Here is a 9,010-nt window from a genome sequence, read left to right on the forward strand (position 1 = left end):
TAGCTCTTACAAGTGAGGAAAGTAAGGTCAACATTTTAAAAATATACATCTGGCTAATTGGGTTGAGTTTTAGCTTAAGAAGTAAAGTGAAAATTAATCTTAAAGAGAGTGAAATGTGGGAAGGAGCAAGGATAGAAAAAAGAAAAAGGAATTGTTGGTTGCATGTTTCCTCTTGGGTAGGCATTGTGCTAGGCACTCTTCCCTTTGCTATCTCAATGAGGAGAGAATAGGGATGGAAACGCTTCAAAATGACCCCCTCTGGGGTATAATTAGCTCTTTCCCTTGAGAATCTTACATTACCTGACAACTGATCATTGTCACAAGCCAATAAGACAAACTGCACTGGGCATAATTGTTCCCTTATTTTAAATGGAAGGAAAAATACACAGAACATGTGCTCAGAGGAGAATTCCAGGTGAATTACAGGTATCTCAGATTTGCTTTCCCTGGTTTGACCAGATTTTGTGCTTGCCAATGGGAAATTGTTAATCTACTTTTCCTATTAATGGGACATTATTTACTTTAACTGAATGAATATTTGCAGAGAACCTTTTATGTGCCATGTGGTGTGACAGGTAAGGGAGAAGAGTGGGAGGTGGTCTCTGTGTTCAAGGACATAGACATCCACTGAAGGAGAAACACAAGACCCACTCTATAAGGAAGAAGATGGGATGTGTCCTCATCAAGCCAGATGCTAATTCTGATGAAGGCTTTGCAGAAAGGACTTCACTGGATGGTGGGAAATGAGGTATGGGGATTCTAGATAAAGAGGCTAAATGAGGACAAAGGGGCATGAAAGTGGGTCTTGTAGCTGTGGAAGGCAGAAGATAGCTCTAGCTGGATGCGTACCATCTGGGTGTAGGGTTGACAAAAAGGCTGGAAGGATGAATTACAAAGGGGCTTTGGTGGACTTTGAATGACAGAACCAGAATGGGAAGTCAAGTAAAGGTTTTGAACAGGGAAAGATGGAATAGGGAAAAGAGAGACTGGAGGCAGGAGACCATCATTGTCAATAGTCTGGGTTAGACATTATGTGGGAAAAAAGCACGAGACTAACTATGGAAACCAGCGGGGTCTTCAGAAAGACATTAAAGGTGGTCAAAAGGATCTGGGCATGGACAGTGGAAACTAGATTCTGTCACTTCCAAGCCACGTGGCTACGCTAGTCTCTTAAGTTGCTGCGATCAATTTCCTGACTTGTGAAATGGAGGTAGTATGCACCTTAGAAGTTCCTTGAGAATGCCTTTTAAATTCTGAAGTACCATACTCACAGTTCTAGATTCTGGAGTTCTGGCAGTAGAATAAAACAAAGTGGCCTGCCCTCACGATTGGGGGAATAGGAAAGAAAACACTCTAAGTAAGTAAAATACACAGAGTATTGGTAATAATAAGTGGTGAGGAGAAAAAATAAGGCAGAGAGTGGGGATATAAGATGAGCAAAGAGCATATTGGAGTTTTAGATAAGGGAAGGAAGTCACCAGGACAGACTGGGAGGAAACGAGAAGGTCAGCATGCAGATATCTGAGGAAAAGGGTTCCAGGAAGGGAAAATAGGAAGTGCAAGGGTCCTGGGGCAAGAACACCCTCGGAGTATTTGAGAAATACATGAAGACCAGTGTGCTGGAGCAGAAATATGGGACGCCAGATTATGTAGAGCTTATGGGATAAAGCGCTTTGGCTTCTTACCCTTAGTGAAAGGAAAAACTGTTGGAAGGTTTTGAGCAAAGGCATGACAAGATGTGACTTAGGTTATAACTCTATCCTTCAGACGGTACATTGAAGAGAGGCAGGAGAGCAGCATGGTCCAAGGTGCAGGGTATGGTCCTTGTACCAAGGTAGGGACAAGGGAGTTGGGGCGTGAGAATGTCCAGGTCTCTGACATGTTTTGAAGGTAAAGCTCACAGCATTTGCAGATAGAGTGTTAGAGAAAGAAAGTCAAAAGTGACTCCAGGTTAAATGAAGCTGCCCTTGACTGATTAAGAGAAAACTACAAAATGAACTAGATTGTGTGGGAATCCTAGGAGCTCCGTTTTGGACCTGCTTTCACTGAGACATTTGAGTGGTAATACGTGTCAGGCTGTTGGCCATGAGCCTGGCATGGAAGGAAGAGACCTTCACCGAGCTTGCAGTTACAGAGAAGAGAAGTGGGTTTTGCCACAGTGGTTTTATTGACCAAGATTTTATTATAAAAGTGAGTTTTCAATCCCTGAGAGTAAACAAACAAACAATGAATGGTCAGACTATATCTAAAAGTAAAACTCTGACCCATAATCTGCAGCAACCAGACAAGGAAGTCGACCTGCTATCTTTATATCTTTATGTCAGCTTGTAGAAAATCAGGCCATGATCTCCAGTAACAACCCAGGAAGCCAGACCATAACCTCTGGGACAAGCAACCCCAAATAGAAGGACTTGATTGAAACTGATAGCTTTCCTAATTTTTGTCCTCACTTCCAACTTAGGACCAACCAGAGAAAGTCTAACACACTTCTAACCAGCCAATAGGGTCTCCAATTCGAGTTAGCTCAACCACAGCTCCTCAAGGTCAACACACTCCAATCAGGGCACACCTGGAGCCTCTGTCTTCTAGAACGCTTTCCCCTCCTCTCTCGAACTTCTAGTCTCTGACCAATGTCAGTGATGGTGGCTTCCTTACAGCAAGCACTGAATGAATAGCATTTGCTTATTCTTGTTTGATTGGTCTTGCTTTATTTCCACATTTCCCATCATATCTGCACATCGTAGACAAATAACCCCTCCAGTAAGGTGATCCTCCAGTTATATGTGGATATAGTTCCCTCTCTAGAGAATACTGGGATAGTCACAGAAAACTATCTTTTTGCTTCCTTGAAGTTAAAAAATACTTAAACTTAACACTTGTTGTCAATGCATTTGCATGCATCTGAGAACAATTATGTTAAATTGGCTCTTCTGCTATGAAACAGCTGAGCCCAAACAATTAATTATATGGTCAAGCAGTTGCTCTAATTTAGTTATTTATACAGAAACAACCAGAACAGTAATGGCCTATTTATTATGTGCTAATAAAGGGTTGAATTTGGCTTGGTCTAAATAATTTGTTAACTTTTTTTTATCATGATAGTGGAGTTTTAAAAAACAGTTATTGGCAGCATTTCTACTATAAAAATTCTGTAAATATTATTGTTGAAAGACTTGAATATCTAGAATGGCTAAAATGTTCATATATTTTTAAATATGTGTTTTTCAAATACTTATCTAAATTATTTAATCACTTTCATTATGATTATCTCTAGTTCCAGATTTAAAGGTTAAAAAGAAGCTGAGATTTAAAAAAAATTTTTTTAATGTTTATTTTTGGGAGAGAGAAACTGACCAGAAGTGGGGGAGGAGCAGAGAGAGAGGGAGACCCAGATTCTGAAGCAGGCTCCAGGGTCTGAGCTGTCAGCACAGAGCCTGATGCGGGGCTTGAACCCAGTAACTGAGCCGAAGCTGGATGCTTGACTGACTGAGCCACCCAGGTGCCTCAAGAAGCTGAGGTTTTATGGCCACTGAAAAAGATCCTAGTTTGGAATTAGATGGGTAAGGAGTGCGCTTGTTGGGATGTACAGAATGGTTGCATCACTAAATTGTATAACTGAAATTAATATAAAACTATGTGTTAACTTTACTGGAATTAACATTTGATAAAAACAAAACAAGTATTTCGTATTTGATTTCATGAGAATGTGCTTAGACTTTTGTAAGTTTATTTATTTATTTATTTATTTATTTGAGAGAGAGAGAGAGAGAGAGAGAGAGAGAGAGAGAGAGAGAATCCCAAGCAGAGTCTGCACCATCAGCACAGGGCCGGATGTGGGGCTTGAACCCAGAAACCGAGAGATTGTGACCTGAGCTGAGATCAAGTGTTGGACGCTTAACCGGTTGTGCCACAAGTCAGTTTCCTCATGACCCAGCAATAGCACTGCTGGGGATCTACCCAAGGGATACAGAAGTGCTGATGCATAGGAGCACATGTACCCCGATGTTCATAGCGGCCCTTTCTACAATAGCCAAAGCATGGAAAGAGACTAAATGTCCATCACCTGATGAGTGGATCAAGAAGATGTGGTATATATACACAGTGGAGTACTACTTGGCAATGAGAAAGAATGAAGTCTGGCCATTTGTAGCAAAGTGGATGGACCTTGAGGGTGTCATGCTAAGCGAAATAAGTCAGGAGGAGAAGGACAGATACCATATGCTGTCACTCATAGGTCTAACAGGAGAACAGGAGAAACCTAATGGAGGACCATGGGAAAGGAAAGTCGGGGGGAAGAGTTGGGGAGAGGGAGGGAGGCAAGCCATGAGAGACTTTTGAATGCTGAGAACAAACTGAGGGCTGAAGAGGGAGGGGGGAAGGGGAAGGGGGGAAGATGGTCATGGAGGAGGGCACTTGTGGGGAAGAGCACTGGGTGTTATATGGAAAGCAACTTGGTGATAAACTATTCATAAAAATAAATAAAGCAGAGATGGTGGTGCTTGTCTAATGTAATCCACAGGACTTCGCTGCCGATGTGGTGAGACAACGTATATGAAATGATTTTGCAAGCTAAGTGCTAACAGCAATGGGGTTTATTATCACTATTAGTTCGTATTCATATTTAGCACCTCAGAGCACCTAAGAAGTATTTTCTAGGGTGTGTCCTGTCCTCATGCAGAGTGAGAGACTGTGGAGAACGTGCGCTCTCCTGGGCAGGAGCCTTACGTCTTCCTTTGTTTTGGTGGCAGGTCTTAAGAGTATCTCAACGGCCGGACATTCCCTCTGTCCTGGGAATGACACAGAGCATGTGTTGTACCAGACTAATGAGATCAGGAAACACGCAACCCACTGACTTAGCAACGTGACCCTGTTATGAGCCACACACACCAGCGTTCAAAAATAAATTTTGAGCAACAGAACCACCGCATTGATGACTGGCTGTGTGTACCTCCCGCCTCTTGCCAACAGCTCACCCCAGCATTTTACAGGGAGTAGGTATTCTGCCCCCTGGGAGAAAACGGCCTTTCTCCCAGTTGAAGGAATGCAGATAATTGGAGACTTTTCAGGATTTCTTTATTTGTAAAAACAATTGAAATTCACCCAAACAAAGAAGGCTCCCTCTCTAACTAGGGCTTGCTTATTTTATTCAAACCTCTGCTAAATCTGGGACTTTGTTTTCCCCCTAATTAGTGACCTTCAGACACGTTTGGAAGTGAAGCCTCTGCAATTGGCTTTGTGGCTTAGTGTGTGTTTGGGGGCGTGCCAGGAGTCCAGTGTGCCCAGCGACTTCTCCCGGAGCCATGTGGCCTTCACGGCAAACACAAACGAAATGCAGGGAAAGGAATTCTTCATTTTACAAAATCCCCAAGTGATGGTTTATAACTGATCCTCTTTGTCATTCCCCAAATGAGTCAGCAAAGCTACTAGTTAACTGTTCACTGTAAAATGATCTAAACCCTTGACTGCATCTCTCGCGTTAACACGTTAAGCCACCAGAATGCCTGATCTAAAATGCAGTGTGATCAGGAGCGCCTGGATGGCTCCGTCAGTTATGCGTCCAGCTTCAGCTCCGGTCATGATCTCTCGGTTGGTGGGTTCAAGCCCTGCGTCAGGCTCAGTGCTGACAGCTCAAAGCCTGGAGCTTGTTCTGGATTCTATGCCTCCCTCTCTTTCTGCCCCTCCTCGACTCATGCTCTGTCTCTCTATCTCAAAATGAAATAAACATTAAAAAATTTTTAATGTAATATGATCTTTATCCTAGCTTCTTAAATCCTAGCTTTTAAAATGTATAATCATATACAACACATTTTAGCTCAGCAATGTACTGCTAACTATATATTTTTGCACAGAGATCTGTGTGTGACTACTCCATGACTCTTACCAATGATAGGTTTGCTTTAAAAGGCCATAAAGGAAATTTTAAAATAAAATTATAACAACTCTGTGTTTCTTTGTTTCAAAGTAGTATCTTACTTTTTTTTTAATTCAAAGTAACTTCTAGATGCCATCTTAGTATCTCTCATCATCACACACAAATCTGATGCCCTCATTAAGAAACCAAATACCACAATATTTTATGCTACATGGGGAGCAACAATAATATCCCTTTCTTTTTTGATCTTTGTACTCGACATGCTGGGGAAGTTGCCTGTGAGTCATTTCAGATCTCCAGAATCTGACTGTCCCAATAATTCAGCCAATACAGGCTACAGTAAAAAAATACTGGGTGAGGCTTGAAGTTAATTTTTCTTTAATTATATGAGCAGTTACTAAATTCTCTATTTTAAAATTATGTTAACGTTTTTCATCTTTTATTTTGTAGGGACAGACCACATCAAACGATTTTAAAGGCATCTAGTGCTGCTCTGGGTCCTTATCAAGTCCTCAGGGGTCACAAAGCAGAAGAGAGTAAGGGACTGAATACCCAAACGATGGCCAGATCATATATAAAAACAGAACTGTGGCTCACAACCTGCAGCCACTTACCCAGGGAACCAACCCCTTCTCTGCAACAGGCAACCCGGTAAGCCACCTGCTGAGTGCAAGCGGACCAGAAGACACCACCCCCCACCCCCCGAATATGCCGCTTTGGCACAAAGACTCTTTTGAGTGGCTGACAATTCGGACCTCAGGCACAGAGAGCCCCCCGCCCTCCCCCAACCTGCCTAGAAGCAGAGCATCAAATCCCCTTGTTGAGGGGCTTCCTCGCCTCTCCTGCACTAGGAAGAAAACAACTCTTGGTCACGGGAGACCGCATGGCTGGAGTCTGCCTAAAGCAACCTCGCTGAAATAATCCTGGTCTTTCATTGGGTGACCCCATGTGTTTACCTTCCCACAGTTCACCGCCCCAAAGCCCACACCCCGTTTCCTCCATGCACACACTTTGCCGTAGTGCATGTGCTTTACTAAAACAGTGTGTAAGCTTCTAGTCTAACCCACGGTGCATCTTCGCCTCTTCTGGGAACCCTTTGTACTCATGTGAAATAAACATTTTCTCCTGTTAATCTGGCTTTTTTTTTCCTCTTTAATTTTTATACTCCAGCTACTGAAATTAAGAGGATAGGGGGAAAAAGCTTTTTCCCTCTTATGTAGCTTTGGAGACCCTCATGGGATGGCATGGGCATCCCATTCTCTGGGGGGGCTGTAGCTGAGTCTGGGGACATCTAAGCCGAAAAGGCAAAAAACCTTACCAAGACAGCGTCTCTGAATTCTGCTCAGAGTCGGATCACATGAGGGCAGTAATGTTGACTGGTTGCTGAAGCTAAGGCTTCCAACACTATATTGAATAACAATGGCGAGAGTGGACATCCCTGTCTTGTTCCTGACCTTGGGGGAAAGGGCTCAGTGTTTCTCCATGGAGGATGGTATTAGCATTGGGTCTCTCATATATGTTTTGTTTTAAAATTTTTTTATGTCTTTTATTTTTGATAGAAAGAGACAGAGAGTGAGCTGGGGAGGAGCAGAGAGAGAGAGCGAGACACAGAATCTGAAACAGGCTCCAGGTTCTGAGCTGTCAGCACAGAGCCTGACACAGGGCTCAAACCCATGGACTGTGAGATCATGACATGAGCCAAAGTCGGACACTTAACTGACTGAGCCACCCAGGTGCCCTTCATATATGGCTTTTATGATCTTGAGGTATGATCCTTCTATCCCTACTTTCTTGATCAAAGACACTTGAAGAACTAGTTCTCTGGATATTACTCCTGGGTGACTCTCATTTTGGGTTACTTATTGTTTATTGGTTCTTTTCCGTCCAGGGACAGCATTGTTTTCTTTTTTATGTCTTACGTGTCATTCGTTGTATGGAGGAGAACCTCAGGATAAGATTGTCCTTCTGCCTCATTTTATATCCTGAGAGCTTGGCTTGGATCTCCCTAGATTTCAACCTGCCAACGGTCTGCTTGTGGGGCCTACGGTTGTTTGTCGTGAGGCAGGGGGCACTGAAAATTTGTGATGGGTCCTACTGCAAGTGTGAGTTGCACCCCCACTTCCTGGTGTCCTGCTGACCACAGTCAGCTGTCAGAGTGTCTGGCCAGTCATTTTGGAAGTGAGTCTAGACCAAAAAATGCCTCCTTTGCACCTTCTTGTGTTCATGGTTAAGTTATTTAAAAAGAAAAAAAAGCTTATTGGTTTTAGTTTTGAGTCACATTTGGAATAGGTATACATTTTAAAAAGTTTTAAAGTGCTATTTGGAAACAAATTAGATATATTACCCACTCATACGACCTTTAAAAACATCCAGACAGCTACTACGACCTTTAAAAACATCCAGACAGCCACTTGGTATTTCCAAAAGGTTCCTTGCCCAAAGTTTAGTTCATAGTCTCCATTAGATCACATATCAGGGAAAATCTTAAAAGTAAGCTCCACAAATATTGGTAAAAAGTAGTTGTTGTCATTGAGTGGATAACCTTAGCTTGTTCTATGTGCCAGAAACACAAATTGGATCTAACTATTTTACATGAGCACTGATTTTGTATTACTATGTTTACTTGACTCATGGCTAACATTGTTTTTTATTCAAGGATAATTAACACGCAGTGTTATGTTAGTTTTAGGTGGACAATGTAGTGACTCAACAATTCATACATTACTCAATGTTCAAGATGAGTGTACTCTTAATCTCCTTCTCCTATTTTCCCCAACCCCCTATTCATCTACCCTCTGGCAATCACCAGTTTGTTCTTTATATTAAATCTGGGTTTTTTTTGTTTGTCTTTTTAAAAATTTGTTCATTTGTTTTGTTTCTTAAATTCGCCGTATGAATGAAATCATATAGTATTTGTCTTTCTCTGGCTGACTTCTGTCACTTAGCATAATATCCTCTAGATCTACCCATGTTGTTGCAAATGGCAAGATTTCATTCTTTTTATGGCTGAGTGATGTTCCATAACATTTATGCTCTATCTTCTATATCCATTTATCTATCAATGGGCCCTTGGGCCACTTCCATATCTTGGCTGTTGTAAATGATCCTACAATAAACATAACGGTGCAGATATGTCTT

The 9,010-nt window shown here is 42.1% G+C and overlaps 1 long non-coding RNA gene across 1 annotated transcript; it reads left to right on the plus strand.

The window, feature by feature from the left end:
* Positions 1–1,299: 1,299 nt before the first annotated feature.
* Positions 1,300–7,004, plus strand: LOC115279475. The gene is made up of 2 exons (XR_003903458.1): positions 1,300–1,357; positions 6,323–7,004. It is a non-coding gene; the product is annotated as an uncharacterized LOC115279475 (long non-coding RNA).
* Positions 7,005–9,010: the final 2,006 nt, after the last annotated feature.

This window comes from Suricata suricatta, chromosome 15 (genome assembly GCF_006229205.1).
Source record: "Suricata suricatta isolate VVHF042 chromosome 15, meerkat_22Aug2017_6uvM2_HiC, whole genome shotgun sequence".
NCBI classification, from domain to species: Eukaryota; Metazoa; Chordata; class Mammalia; order Carnivora; family Herpestidae; genus Suricata; species Suricata suricatta.